The 14,382-nt window shown below is 42.9% G+C and overlaps 4 non-coding genes across 4 annotated transcripts; all 4 read left to right on the top strand.

The window, feature by feature from the left end:
- Positions 1-6,438: 6,438 nt before the first annotated feature.
- Positions 6,439-6,552, top strand: LOC140285926 (U5 spliceosomal RNA). Its single transcript, XR_011910863.1, has one exon. It is a non-coding gene; the product is annotated as a U5 spliceosomal RNA (small nuclear RNA).
- A 308-nt stretch (positions 6,553-6,860) lies between these two features.
- On the top strand, positions 6,861-7,051 carry LOC140285924 (U2 spliceosomal RNA). Its single transcript, XR_011910861.1, has one exon. It is a non-coding gene; the product is annotated as a U2 spliceosomal RNA (small nuclear RNA).
- A 390-nt stretch (positions 7,052-7,441) lies between these two features.
- On the top strand, positions 7,442-7,555 carry LOC140285920 (U5 spliceosomal RNA). Its single transcript, XR_011910858.1, has one exon. It is a non-coding gene; the product is annotated as a U5 spliceosomal RNA (small nuclear RNA).
- Positions 7,556-7,814: 259 nt separating this feature from the next.
- On the top strand, positions 7,815-8,005 carry LOC140285923 (U2 spliceosomal RNA). Its single transcript, XR_011910860.1, has one exon. It is a non-coding gene; the product is annotated as a U2 spliceosomal RNA (small nuclear RNA).
- Positions 8,006-14,382: the final 6,377 nt, after the last annotated feature.

The following is a 14,382-nucleotide window of genomic DNA, read 5'->3' as shown; positions in this document are numbered from 1 at the left end:
TGAAAGGGTGAGAATGCCCAACTATACACCATCAAATGCGGGAGCGGAGTTGTTCAGCTGTGAGTAGGTGTGAATCTCAGACCATAATTGCTGAAAAATGTGTTAGAACAGGTAAGAATGCCGGTCCATACATAATCAAAAGCGGGAGAGGTGCTGTTCGGCTGCAATTAGGTGTGAATGTCCAGCCATAATTACTCACAAACGGGTAGGAAAAGGTAAGAATGCCAGACCATACATGATCAAAACAGGGAGCGGAGGTGGTTCAGCTGCAAGAAGGGGTGAATGTCCGACTAAAGTTCAAATATATTAACAAAAGCGGGAGGAGAGGTCTTCGGATGAGAGTGGTTGAGAATTTCCAACCATAATCTATAAAATGCGGTGAAAAAAATGGTGTGATAGAACACTAAAAGGTGGAGCGGAAGTGTTTGGCTGCAATAAGGTGTGAATGTCCGACTATATTTGTTGAAAAGCAGGTGAAGCGAGGTCTGAATGCCCAACCTTACATCATCAAAAGTGAGATCAGAGGTGTTTGGCTGCAAGAAGGCCATAGTTTGCCAAAAGCGGGTAAGGTGCGAATGACCGACTAAATATCAACAAAAGTGGGGGCGGAGGTCTTCAGATGCAAGTGGGTGTGAATATCCCACCATACAAGTATGGTGGAGAGTAAGCTGTGAATGGCCGACCATAGTAAAAAGCGGGTGAGAGAAGGTGCGAAGGTCAAACCATACATGATCAAAACAGGGAGCGGAGGTGTTTGACTGTGACAAGGTGTGAATGTCCACCCATAATTAATGAAAAGCGGGCAACAAGTAGTTTCGAATGTCAAACCATACATCATCAAAAGCAGGAGTGGATATGTTCGGCTACAAGAAGGTTTGAATATCCGACCATAGTTTGTAAAAAGCGGGTAAGAAAAGGTTTGAATGCCCGAACATACACCATAAAAAGAGGGAGCGGAGGTGTTCTGCTGTAAGACGGTGTGAATGTCCGACCATGGTTTGTAAAAAGCGGGTAAGATAAGGTTCGTATGCCCGAATATACACCATCAAAAGCAGAAGCGGTGGTGTTCGGCTTCAAGAAGACGTGAACGTCCAACCAAAGTTTGTAAAAAGCAGTTGAGAAAAGGTTCAAATATCCAACCAAGCATAATCAAAAGCAGGAGCAGAGCTGTTCGACTGCAAGTAGGTGTGAATGTCAGATCATAATTTGCAAAAAGCTAATGAGAATGGATGAGAATGCCCAACTATACACCATCAAATGCGGGAGCGGAGTTGTTCGGCTGTGAGTAGGTGTGAATCTCCGACCATAATTGCTGAAAAATGTGTTAGAAAAGGTAAGAATGCCGGTCCATACATCATCAAAAGCGAGAGAGGTGGTGTTCGGCTGCAAGTAGGTGTGAATGTCCAGCCATAATTACTCACAAACGGGTAAGAAAAGGTCGTATTGCAAGACCATACATGATCAAAACAGGGAGCGGACGTAGTTCAGCTGCAAGAAGGTCTGAATGTCCAATCATAATTCCTGAAAATGGGTAAAAAAAAGGGTGCGAATTTCCAACCATACATCATCGAAAGCAGGAGTGGATGTGTTCGGTTGCAAGAAGGTCTTAATGTCCAACCATAATTCCTGAAAAATGGGCAAGAAAAGGGTGCGAATGCCCAACCATACATCATCAAAAGCAGGAGTGGATGTGTTCGGCTGCAAGAAGGTCTGAATGTCCATCAATAATTGCTAGAAAACATGAAGGAGAATTTTCGAATATCAAACCGCACATGATCATAACAGGGAGCGGACGTAGTTCAGCTGCAAGAAGGTCTGAATGTCCAATCATAATTCCTGAAAAATGGGTAAAAAAAAGGGTGCGAATGCCCAACCATACATCATCGAAAGCAGGAGTGGATGTGTTCAGCTGCAAGAAGGTGTGAATGTCCAACCATAATTACTGAAAAATGGGTAAGAAAAGGTGCGAATGCCAAACCATACATCATCAAAAGCAGGAGTGGATGTGTTCGGCTACAAGAAGGTTTGAATGTCCGACCATAGTTGGTAAAAAGCGGGTAAGAAAAGGTTCGAATGCCCAAATATATACCATCAAAAGCGGAAGCTGTGGTGTTCGGCTGCAAGAAGATGTGAACGTCCGACCAAAGTTTGTAAAAAGCAGTTAAAAGGTTTGAATATCCAACCAAACATAATCAAAAGCGGGAGTAGAGCTGTTCGACTGCAAGTAGGTGTGAATGTCAGATCATAATTTGCAAAAAGCTGATGAGAAAGGGTGAGAATGCCCAACTATACACCATCAAATGCGGGAGCGGAGTTGTTCAGCTGTGAGTAGGTGTGAATCTCAGACCATAATTGCTGAAAAATGTGTTAGAACAGGTAAGAATGCCGGTCCATACATAATCAAAAGCGGGAGAGGTGCTGTTCGGCTGCAATTAGGTGTGAATGTCCAGCCATAATTACTCACAAACGGGTAGGAAAAGGTAAGAATGCCAGACCATACATGATCAAAACAGGGAGCAGAGGTGGTTCAGCTGCAAGAAGGGGTGAATGTCCGACTAAAGTTCAAATATATTAACAAAAGCGGGAGGAGAGGTCTTCGGATGAGAGTGGTTGAGAATTTCCAACCATAATCTATAAAATGCGGTGAAAAAAATGGTGTGATAGAACACTAAAAGGTGGAGCGGAAGTGTTCGGCTGCAATAAGGTGTGAATGTCCGACTATATTTGTTGAAAAGCAGGTGAAGCAAGGTCTGAATGCCCAACCTTACATCATCAAAAGTGAGATCAGAGGTGTTTGGCTGCAAGAAGGCCATAGTTTGCCAAAAGCGGGTAAGGTGCGAATGACCGACTAAATATCAACAAAAGTGGGGGCGGAGGTCTTCGGATGCAAGTGGGTGTGAATATCCCACCATACAAGTATGGTGGAGAGTAAGCTGTGAATGGCCGACCATAGTAAAAAGCGGGTGAGAGAAGGTGCGAAGGTCAAACCATACATGATCAAAACAGGGAGCGGAGGTGTTTGACTGTGACAAGGTGTGAATGTCCACCCATAATTAATGAAAAGCGGGCAACAAGTAGTTTCGAATGTCAAACCATACATCATCAAAAGCAAGAGTGGATATGTTCGGCTACAAGAAGGTTTGAATATCCGACCATAGTTTGTAAAAAGCGGGTAAGAAAAGGTTTGAATGCCCGAACATACACCATAAAAAGAGGGAGCGGAGGTGTTCCGCTGTAAGAAGGTGTGAATGTCCAACCATAGTTGGTAAAAAGCGGGTAAGAAAAGGTTAAAATACCCGACTGTACACAATCAATAGCGGGAGTGGAGTTGTTCGGCTACTAAAAGGTGTGAACGTCCGACCATGGTTTGTAAAAAGCGGGTAAGAAAAGGTGCGAATGCCCGACAATGTATGATCAAAAGAGGGAGCGGAGGTTTTCGGCTGCAGGAAGGTCTGAATGTCCAACCATAATTTGTAAAAACCGGGGAAGAAAAGGCTCGAAAGCCCGACTATACACCATCAAAAGCGGGAGCGAAGGTGTTCAGCTGCAAGAAGGTCTGAATGTCCATCAATAATTTCTAGAAAACATGAAAGAAAATTTTCGAATATCAAACCGCACATGATCATAAGCAGAAGAGGAGGTGTTCAGCTGCAAGAAGGTGTCAATGTCCACCCATAATTACTGAAAAATGGGTAAGAAAAGGTGCAAATGCCCAACCATACATCATCAAAAGAGGAAGCGGAGGCGTTCCGCTGTAAGACGGTGTGAATGTCCGACCATAGTTGGTAAAAAGTTGGTAAGAAAAGGTTAAAATACCCGACTGTACACAATCAATAGCGGGAGCAGAGTTGTTCGGCTACAAGAAGGTGTGAATGTCCGACCATGGTTTTTAAAAAGCGGGTAAGAAAAGGTTCGAATGCCCGATTATATACCATCAAAAGCGGAAGCGGAGGTGTTCGGCTGCAAAAATGTGTGAACGTCCGACCAAAGATTGTAAAAAGCAGTTAAGAACAGGTTCGAATATCCAACCAAACATAATCAAAAGCGGGAGTAGAGCTGTTCGACTGCAAGTAGGTGTGAATGTCAGATCATAATTTGCAAAAAGCTAATGAGAATGGATGAGAATGCCCAACTATACACCATCAAATGCGGGAGCGGAGTTGTTCGGCTGTGAGTAGGTGTGAATCTCCGACCATAATTGCTGAAAAATGTGTTAGAAAACGTAAGAATGCCGGTCCATACATCATCAAAAGCGAGAGAGGTGGGGTTCGGCTGCAAGTAGGTGTTAATGTCCACACATAATTACTGAAGAATGGGTAAGAAAAGGTAGTATTGCCAGACCATACATGATCAAAACAGGGAGCGGAGGTGGTTCAGCTGCAAAAATGTGTGAACGTCCGACCAAAGATTGTAAAAAGCAGTTAAGAACAGGTTCGAATATCCAACCAAACATAATCAAAAGCGGGAGTAGAGCTGTTCGACTGCAAGTAAGTGTGAATGTCCAGCCATAATTACTCACAAACGGGTAAGAAAAGGTAGTATTGCCAGACCATACATGATCAAAACAGGGAGCGGAGGTGGTTCAGCTGCAAGAAGGTGTGAATGTCCGACTAAAGTTCAAATATATTAACAAAAGCGGGAGGAGAGGTCTTGGGATGAGAGTGGTTGAGAATTTCCAACCATAATCTATAAAATGCGTTGAAAAAAAAGGTGTGATAGAACACCAAAAGGTGGAGCGGAAGTCTTCGGCTGCAAGAAGGTCTGAATGTCCAAACATAATTTGTAAAAACCGGGGAAGAAAAGGCTCGAAAGCCCGACTATACACCATCAAAAGCGGGAGCGGAGGTGTTCAGCTGCAAGAAGGTCTGAATGTCCATCAATAATTGCTAGAAAACATGAAAGAAAATTTTCGAATATCAAACCGCACATGATCATAAGCGGGAGAGGAGGTGTTCAGCTGCAAGAAGGTGTTAATGTCCACACATAATTACTGAAGAATGGGTAAGAAAAGCTTCGAATGCCCAACCATACATCATCAAAAGCAGGAGCGGAGGTGTTCCGCTGTAAGAAGGTGTGAATGTCCGACCATAGATGGTGAAAAGCGGGTAAGAAAAGGTTCGAATGCCCGACTATACACCATCAAAAGAGGGAGCGGAGGTGTTCCGCTGTAAGACGGTGTGAATGTCTGACCATAGTTGGTAAAAAGCGGTTAAGACAAGGTGAAAATACACGACTGTACACAATCAATAGCGGGAGTGGAGTTGTTCGGCTACTAAAAGGTGTGAAAGTCCGACCCTGGTTTGTAAAAAGCGGGTAAGAAAAGGTGCGAATGCCCGAAAATGTATGATCAAAAGAGGGAGCGGAGGTTTTTGGCTGCAAGAAGGTCTGAATGTCCGACCATAGTTTGTAAAAAGCGGGTAAGGAAAGGTTCGAAACCCTGACTATACACCATCAAAAGCGGGAGCGGAGGTGTTCAGCTGCAAGAAGGTCTGAATGTCCATCAATAATTGCTAGAAAACATGAAAGAAAATTTTCGAATATCAAACCACACATGATCATAAGCGGGAGAGGAGGTGTTCAGCTGCAAGAAGGTGTGAATGTCCACCCATAATTACTGAAAAATGGGTAAGAAAAGGTGCGAATAACCAACCATACATCATCAAAAACAGGAGTGGATGTGTTCGGCTACAAGAAGGTTTGAATGTCTGACCATTGTTTGTAAAAAGCGGGTAAGAAAAGGTGCGAATGCCCAAACATACACCATCAAAAGAGGGAGCGGAGGGGTTCCGCTGTAAGAAGGTGTGAATGTCCGACCATAGTTGGTAAAAAGCGGGTAAGACAAGGTGAAAATACCCGACTGTACACAATCAATAGCGGGAGCGGAGTTGTTCGGCTATTAAAAGGTGTGAAAGTCCGACCCTGGTTTGAAAAAAGCGGGTAAGAAAAGGTGCGAATGCCCGAAAATGTATGATCAAAAGATGCAATGTACGACGTTGTTTTTTTTGTTTAAATCATTCTAGACATGGTAAATATGAAGGACACAGCATTTTTAACATAGTTTGAGTGAAGGAATTCATTTTATAGATAAAATCCCAAGAGTCTGCTGAGAAAAGAGAGTGAATACGAAGTAGACTTTAACACGGCTCTGGGAGCAATCCGAGTGCGGGCTAACCGGGAGAATTGCTTGAAAGAAACGCGACACCGAATGAGCGGTCAGAAAAAAGCCTCAATACGGTGTTCCCATGGTGTTTTTGTTGCTGCCTTGTCTTTTGCACAGAGTAAAAGACAAGGCAGCCATCGAATAGGGCCCGATTGTTCCTACTTGGTCAGCCGAGGAGCAAGGGGGGGGAGCAAGCGTCTCCACCAAGCAAAGCTCACCATGGGGAAGGTGGCTATGCCAACTAGCCTGATGCCCTGCTCCTGCAGTGACGGATAATCGTACTCTGGTTTCTCTTCATAACGTACAAGTCTTTCGCCTTTTACTAAAGACTTCCGTGGAGAGCAGCACTAATGAGTTGTTTCTATTTTTGGCAGGCTTTACCTTTGCGGGTGAAGCCCTTTTTGTCTGTGCAAAAGAAATCTTGTTACTGTGCAGAGTGACTTCTCTGAGTAGAGTCGCCTTACTTGTTGCGACTGTGCCGATGTTCGAAGCTGGAGTGCAAAGTTGTTGCTTGAATGGTGCTTGCTGGAGCGTGCGGGAGTGCAAATTTATACCATTTGAAAGGGCTGAAGAGTGCTCAGTGCAGCGGGTGGGCGGAGGTGCAAAGTGACACTCTGGCCACCTATGGCCATAAAAAGAACACCGCTACAAGTGCGCATTGTGCCAGGAAGGGCCCTCGGACGTGAACCAGTGGACAGTTATCGCTTCTCGGTCTTTTAGCTCAGATCAAGTGTAATATCTGTTCTTATCAGTTTAATTTCTGATATGTCCTCTATACGAGGACTACATATTAAATGGATTTTTAGCAATAGGAGTTGAAAAAGGAGCTTGCTCCGTTCACTCCAAACATCGACCCAGTACTGCAGTGCCGCTGGGAACGGTGCGCTCTTCTCTGCTCTAGTGAAAAAGCAAACAGCGGTGCAGGATGGAAGTTTCTTTTAGTCTGCTGAGAAGAGAGTGTGAATGCGAAGTAGACTTTAACACGGCTCTGGGAGCAAGCCGAGTGCGGGCTAACCGGGAGAATTGCTTGAAAGAAACGCGACACCGAATGAGCGGTCAGAAAAAAGCCTCAATACGGTGTTCCCATGGTGTTTTTGTTGCTGCCTTGTCTTTTGCACAGAGTAAAAGACAAGGCAGCCATCGAATAGGGCCCGATTGTCCCTACTTGGTCAGCCGAGGAGCAAGGGGGGGGAGCAAACGTCTCTACCAAGCAAAGCTCACCATGGGGAAGGTGGCTATGCCAACTAGCCTGATGCCCTGCTCCTGCAGTGACGGATAATCGTACTCTGGTTTCTCTTCATAACGTACAAGTCTTTCGCCTTTTACTAAAGACTTCCGTGGAGAGCAGCACTAGTGAGTTGTTTCTATTTTTGGCAGGCTTTACCTTTGCGGGTGAAGCCCTTTCTGTCTGTGCAAAAGAAATCTTGTTACTGTGCAGAGTGACTTCTCTGAGTAGAGTCGCCTTACTTGTTGCGACTGTGCTGACGTTGTTGCTTGAATGGTGCTTGCTGGAGCGTGCAGGAGTGCAAAGTTATACCATTTAAAAGGGCTGAAGAGTGCTCAGTGCGGAGGTGCAAAGTGACACTAAAAAGAACACCGCTACAAGTGCGCATTGTGCCAGGAAGGGCCCTCGGACGTGAACCAGTGGACAGTTATCGCTTCTCGGCCTTTTGGCTAAGATCAAGTGTGGTATCTGTTCTTATCAGTTTAATATTTGATATGTCCTCTATACGAGGACTACATATTAAATGGATTTTTAGCAATAGGAGTTGAAAAAGGAGCTGGCTCCGTTCACACCAAGCATCGACCCGGTACTGCAGTGCCGCTGGGAACGGTGCGATCTTCTCTGCTCTTGTGAAAAAGCAAACAGCGGTGCAGGATGGAAGTTTCAGGGTCCTATTCGATGGCTGCAACACCTGAAAGAGATATTGATGCGAGACCTGATGAAAAGCTTTTTCAAAGTCTAAATTTAAGATGACAAGCCGGGTGTTTCTTTCTCTATCGTAATCAATGATGTCTCGAATCAGTACGAGGCTGTCAGTGAGTTGTCTCCCTGAGATTGCACAAGCCTGGTCTGGGTGAATTACCTCCTCTAAAACAGAGGACATCCGTGTCGCTAAAACCTTGCTAAAAAGTTTACAGTCAAAGTTTAAAAGTGTGATGGGCCTCCAATTCTTTAGGTCAGTCTTATCATTTTTTTTATAAAGTAGAGTCACTATTCCCACTCTAAAACTGTCAGGCAGTCGGTCGAGTTTTTCAAAATCTTTAAAAACATCTAAAATGTCTGATGATAAAAGGTCCCAAAAGGTCAGATAGAATTCTGCAGGAAGCCCGTCTAAACCCGGAGCTCGACTTCTCTTAAAACCTGTTAGGCATTTTTTTTAACTCTAAAGCAGTAAAATCCTGTGTCAAGTGTGCATTCTCTTTTACGGTTTTGTCAACGAATTTTAAAATTTCTGCCGATGTTTCCAAGTGCACTGGTTTCTCTTTGTACATGTTACTATAAAAGGTATGTACAGTTTCAATCATCTCTTGTGTGGATTTTGTTCAAAACCCATCTTCTCTTTTTAGATTTTGAATACACTCCTTTTTATTTATAACTTTCTTAAAAAAGTACCGTGTGCATTTTTCACCTTCCTCAATTTCCTGCTCCCTGCTTCTTACAAAAATTCCTTTACTCTTTATTTCTGCTAAAACTGACATTTCCTTTTTGACATCTTTGATTTCTTCATTAAAGTTTATGCCACACTGATTTAGTTTAAAGTAGCGCTGTAAGCGTTTCTGTTGTCCCATCATACATCTATTCTCTTTCCTTTTTTTACGTTTACCTTGCTGTTTAAAAAAAGTCTGGGTCGTTTCCTTCACCATTTCCCACCATTGTGCATGTGTTTCGTAGAGGTCTTGAAGGGTCTGCCACTCTTTATAACATTCCCTGTACTGACTGACTATGATTTCATCCTCCAACAGGGAACAGTTGAGTTTCCACAGACCACGTCCTACCGTCACACCAGAAGGGGGTGAAAGGGTGCAGGAGAGCATAAGGTGGTTTGAAAAGAAAACAGGGGTTAATCTAACATCAGTGGGTGGGCAATCTCTAGTAAAGAAATAATCGATGCGAGAGGCTCTGGTGCCATCATGACTAAACCAGGTGAAGCCCTCCTCTCTGGGATGCATGGTTTTAAAACAGTCAGTAAGCTTAAAATCCCTGCATATGCCCTGAAGTAAAATCGAAGTCTTATCCACTTTAAAATCTCCCCCTGCTCTTTTTCTATCTTTCCTGCTCAAGATACAGTTAAAATCCTGCTACAACTAAAGGTACTTGCCCTAGCATGTAAAGCTGTATATCTTCTAAAAGGTCATACCTGTCATTTTTCCATTGAAACCATAAATATTTAAGAGGTTAAAGTCTTGCCCCATAAAATTCAAGTGTGCTAAAAGTGCCCGTCCGTCTCTCACCACTGTGCTACCTTTCACCAGAACATGCGGATTTTTAATTAGAATGGCCACACCATCATTTTTATTTTGATTTGAACCACTCCATATCGATAAATGGGGCCACATTTCCTCCCATTGTCTATGGTTTTTTAAAAAAGGTAGTCCACATTCTTGTATTAAAAACACATCTGATTTTATGGAGTCTAAGAAGGATAAAATACTCTGGGCTCTTGTCTTTGATTTCACACTTCTCACATTTAGTGTTGAGAAGGTGAGAACCATTAAAAGGATAAAGGAAAGTAGGTATGTCATTTTCGTTTTTCTAAGTTATCAAAACAAATTACACACTCAGGTTATTTCTTGGGAAACTAGCTCTTCCTTCATTTCTTTAGGTGAAAAGTGAGTAGGGTGATCTATATTTCCTTTTCGGACTCTCGGTGTTACCCGTTTGGGAGTAATTATGGCTGGACATTCACACCTACTTGCAGCCGAACACCACCTCTCCCGCTTTTGATGATGTATGGACCGGCATTCTTACCTTTTCTAACACATTTTCCAGCAATTATGGTTGGACATTCACACCTACTCACAGCCGAACAACTCCGCTACCGCAATTTCATGGTGTATAGTCAGGCATTCTCACCCTTTCTCATCAGCTTTTTGCAAATTATGATCTGACATTCACACCTACTTGCAGTCGAACAGCTCTGCTCCCGCTTTTGATTATGTTTGGTTAGATATTCGAAACTTTTCTTAACTGCTTTTTACAAACTTTGGTTGGACGTTCACACCTTCTTGCAGCCGAGCACCTCCGCTTCTGCTTTTGATAGTGTATATTTGGGCATACAAACCTTTTCTTACCCGCTTTTTACAAACCATGGTCGGGCTTTCACACCATCTCTTAGCTGAACAACTCCGCTCTCTCTTTTGATTGTGTACAGTCGGGTATTTTAACCTTTTCTTATCCGCTTTTTACAAACTATGGTCGGACATTCACACCTTACAGCGGAACACCTCCTCTCCCTCTTTTGATGGTGTATGTTTGGACATTGGAACCTTTTCTTACCCGCCTTTTACAAACTATGGTCGGACATTCAAACCTTCTTGTAGCCGAACACATCCACTCCTGCTTTTGATGATATATGGTTGGGCATTCGCACCTTTTCTTAACCATTTTTCAGTAATTATTGGTGGACATTCAGACCTTGAAGCTGAACCACCTCCGCTCCCTGTTTTGATCATGTATGGTCTGGCAATACTATCTTTTCTTACCCGTTTGTGAGTAATTATGGCTGGACATTCACACCTACTTGCAGCCGAACACCACCTCTCCCGCTTTTGATGATATATGGACCGGCATTCTTATCTTTTCTAACACATTTTCCAGCAATTATGGTCGGACATTCACACCTACTCACAGCCGAACAACTCCGCTACCGCATTTGATGGTGTATAGTCGGGCATTCTCACCCTTTCTCATCAGCTTTTTGCAAATTATGATCTGACATTCACACCTACTTGCAGTCGAACAGCTCTGCTCCCGCTTTTGATTATGTTTGGTTAGATATTCGAAACTTTTCTTAACTGCTTTTTACAAACTTTGGTTGGACGTTCACACCTTCTTGCAGCCGAACACCTCCGCTTCTGCTTTTGATAGTGTATATTAGGGCATACGAACCTTTTCTTACCCGCTTTTTACAAACCATGGTCGGACTTTCACACCATCTCTTAGCTGAACAACTCCGCTCCCTCTTTTGATTGTGTACAGTCGGGTATTTCAACCTTTTCTTACCCGGTTTTTACCAACTATGGTTTGGACATTCACACCTTCTTACAGCGGAACACCTCCGCTCCCTCTTTTGATGGTGTATGTTCGGGCATTCGGACCTTGTCTTACCCGCTTTTTACAAACTTTAGTCGAACATTCACACCTTTTTGCAGCTGAACACCACCTCTCCCGCTTTTGATGATGTATGTTCCGGCATTCTTACCTTTTCTAACACATTTTTCAGCAATTATGGTCGGAAATTCACGCCTACTCAGAGCCGAACACCTCTGCTCCCGCATTTGATGGTGTATAGTCAGGCATTCTCACCTTTTCTCATCAGCTTTTTGCAAATTATGATCTGACATTCACACCTGCTTTTGATAATGTATGGTTGGGCATTCGCACCTTTTTTTACCCATTTTTCAGGAATTATGGGTGGACATTCACACCTTCTTGCAGCTGAACACCTCCTCTCCCGCTTATGATCATGTGCGGTTTGATATTCGAAAATTTTCATTCCTGTTTTAAAGCAATTATTGATGGACATTCAAACCTTCTTGTAGCCGAAAACATCCACTCCTGCTTTTGATGATGTATGGTTGGGCATTCGGACCCTTTTTTTACCCATTTTTCAGGAATTATGGGTAGACATTCAGAACTTCTTGCAGCCGAAAACCTCCGCTCACTCTTTTGATCATACATTGTCAGGCATTCGCACCTTGTCTTATCCGCTTTTTACAAACTTTAGTCGGACATTCACACCTTCTTGCAGCTGAACCACCTCCGCTCCCTGTTTTGATCATGTATGGTCTGGCAATACTACCTTTTCTTACCCGTTTGTGAGTAATTATGGCTGGACATTCACACCTACTTGCAGCCGAACACCACCTTTCTCGCTTTTGATGATGTATGGACCGGCATTCTTACCTTTTCTAACACATTTTTCAGCAATTATGGTCGGAGATTCACACCTACTCACAGCCGAAAAACCGTTCCCGCATTTGATGGTGTATAGTCAGGCATTCATACCTTTTCTTACCCGCTTTTTACAAACCATTTTTCAGTAATTATGGGTGGACATTCACACCTTCTTGCAGCTGAACACCTCCTCTCCCGCTTATGATCATGTGCGGTTTGATATTAGAAAATTTTCTTTCATGTTTTCTAGCAATTATTGATGGACATTCAGACCTTCTTGCAGCTGAACACCTCCGCTCCCTCTTTTGATCATACATTGTCGGGCATTCGCACCTTTTCTTACCCGCTTTTTACAAACCCTGGTCGGACTTTCACACCTTTTAGTAGCCGAATAACTCCGCTCCCGCTATTGATTGTGTACAGTCGGGTATTTTAACCTTTTCTTACCCGCTTTTTACCAACTATGGTCGGACATTCACACCTTCTTACAGCGGAACCCGTCCGCTCCCTCTTTTGATGGTGTATGTTCGGGCATTCAAACCTTTTCTTACCCGCTTTTTACAAACTATGGTCGGATATTCAAACCTTCTTGTAGCCGAACACATCCACTCCTGCTTTTGATGATGTATGGTTGGGCATTCGAACCTACTTGTTGCCCGCTTTTCATTAATTATGGGTGGACATTCACACCTTGTCGCAGCCAAACACCTCCGCTCACTGTTTTGATCATGTATGGTTTGACATTCGCACCTTCTCTCACCCGCTTTCTACTATGGTCGGCCATTCACAGCTTCCTCTACACCATACTTGTATGGTGGGATATTCACACCCACTTGCATCCGAAGACCTCCGCCCCCACTTTTGTTGATATTTAGTCGGTCATTCGCACCTTACCCGCTTTTGGCAAACTATGGCCTTCTTGCAGCCAAACACCTCTGATCTCGCTTTTGATGATGTAAGGTTGGGCATTCAGACGTTGCTTCACCTGCTTTTCACCAAATATAGTCGGACATTCACACCTTCTTGCAGCCGAACACTTCCGCTCCACCTTTTAGTGTTCTATGGGGTATTCACACCTTTTTTTTCACCGCATTTTATAGATTATGGTTGGAAATTCTCACCCACTCTCATCCGAAGATCTCTCCTTCCGCTTTTGTTAATATATAGTCGGGCATTCGAACCTTTTCTTACCCGCTTTTTACAAATTATGGTCGAACAGTCACACCTACTTGCAGCCGAATACTTCCGCTCCACCTTTTAGTGATGTATGGTTGGCATTTGCACCTTTTCTTACCCTCTTTTTATACTGATAGCTGAAGATTAAGTTGTTCTTTCTCAAACTACAAAATTTTTTTAATTTTTGAAATTTGATTTGAAGTGGATAAATAAGGAGGACAAACAGTTTTAAGTCAGGCTGATAGAAGGAATTAATTTTATAGCAAAATCTGTATTTCGTCATATGTCGAGAGATGCTTATTGCTGAAGAAGTTCTTTCTCATTCTACAAAGTACAACGTTGTTTATTGTTGAAACTTGATTAGACATGAATAAATATGAAGGACAAAGCAGTCTTAACTTGGTTTGAGTTAAGGAATTTGTTTTATAGGAGAATCCGAATTTGTGCATAACTCGTGAAATAGAGCTTATTTTCGGATTCCTGAAGAATAAGTCTGGTTCTTTCTCATAATACAAAGTTTGTTGTTTATTGTTGAAACTTCATCAGAAATGAAGAAATAAGAACAAACCGTTTTAAGTCAGTTTGATAGAAGTATTTCATTTTATAGCAAAATCTGTATTCCTTCATATCTCCTCGAGAGAAGCTAATTGCTGAAAATTAGGTCTGGTTCTTTTTCATACTACAAAATACAGTGTTGTTTATTGTTGAAACTAGATTAGAAGTAGATAAATATGAAGGACAAAGCAGTTTGAACTTGGTTTGAGAGAAGGAATTAATTTTATTGCAAAATCCGAATTCATGCATAACTCGTCAAATAGATAGTGATGTGTCGTTCGTGAGCGATTCGTTCGATATAAACTAATTTTTTATATGACTCGGGAGTAACGAGTTGTCTCAGTGAGTGATTCGTTCATTTTCATGCAGT

Source organism: Leuresthes tenuis, unplaced genomic scaffold, assembly GCF_036924035.1.
Source record: "Leuresthes tenuis unplaced genomic scaffold, fLeuTen1.0.hap1 SCAF_64, whole genome shotgun sequence".
Lineage (NCBI taxonomy): Eukaryota > Metazoa > Chordata > Actinopteri > Atheriniformes > Atherinopsidae > Leuresthes > Leuresthes tenuis.
Note: the sequence above shows the minus strand (reverse complement) of the source record. Positions and strands in the feature narration are given on the sequence as shown.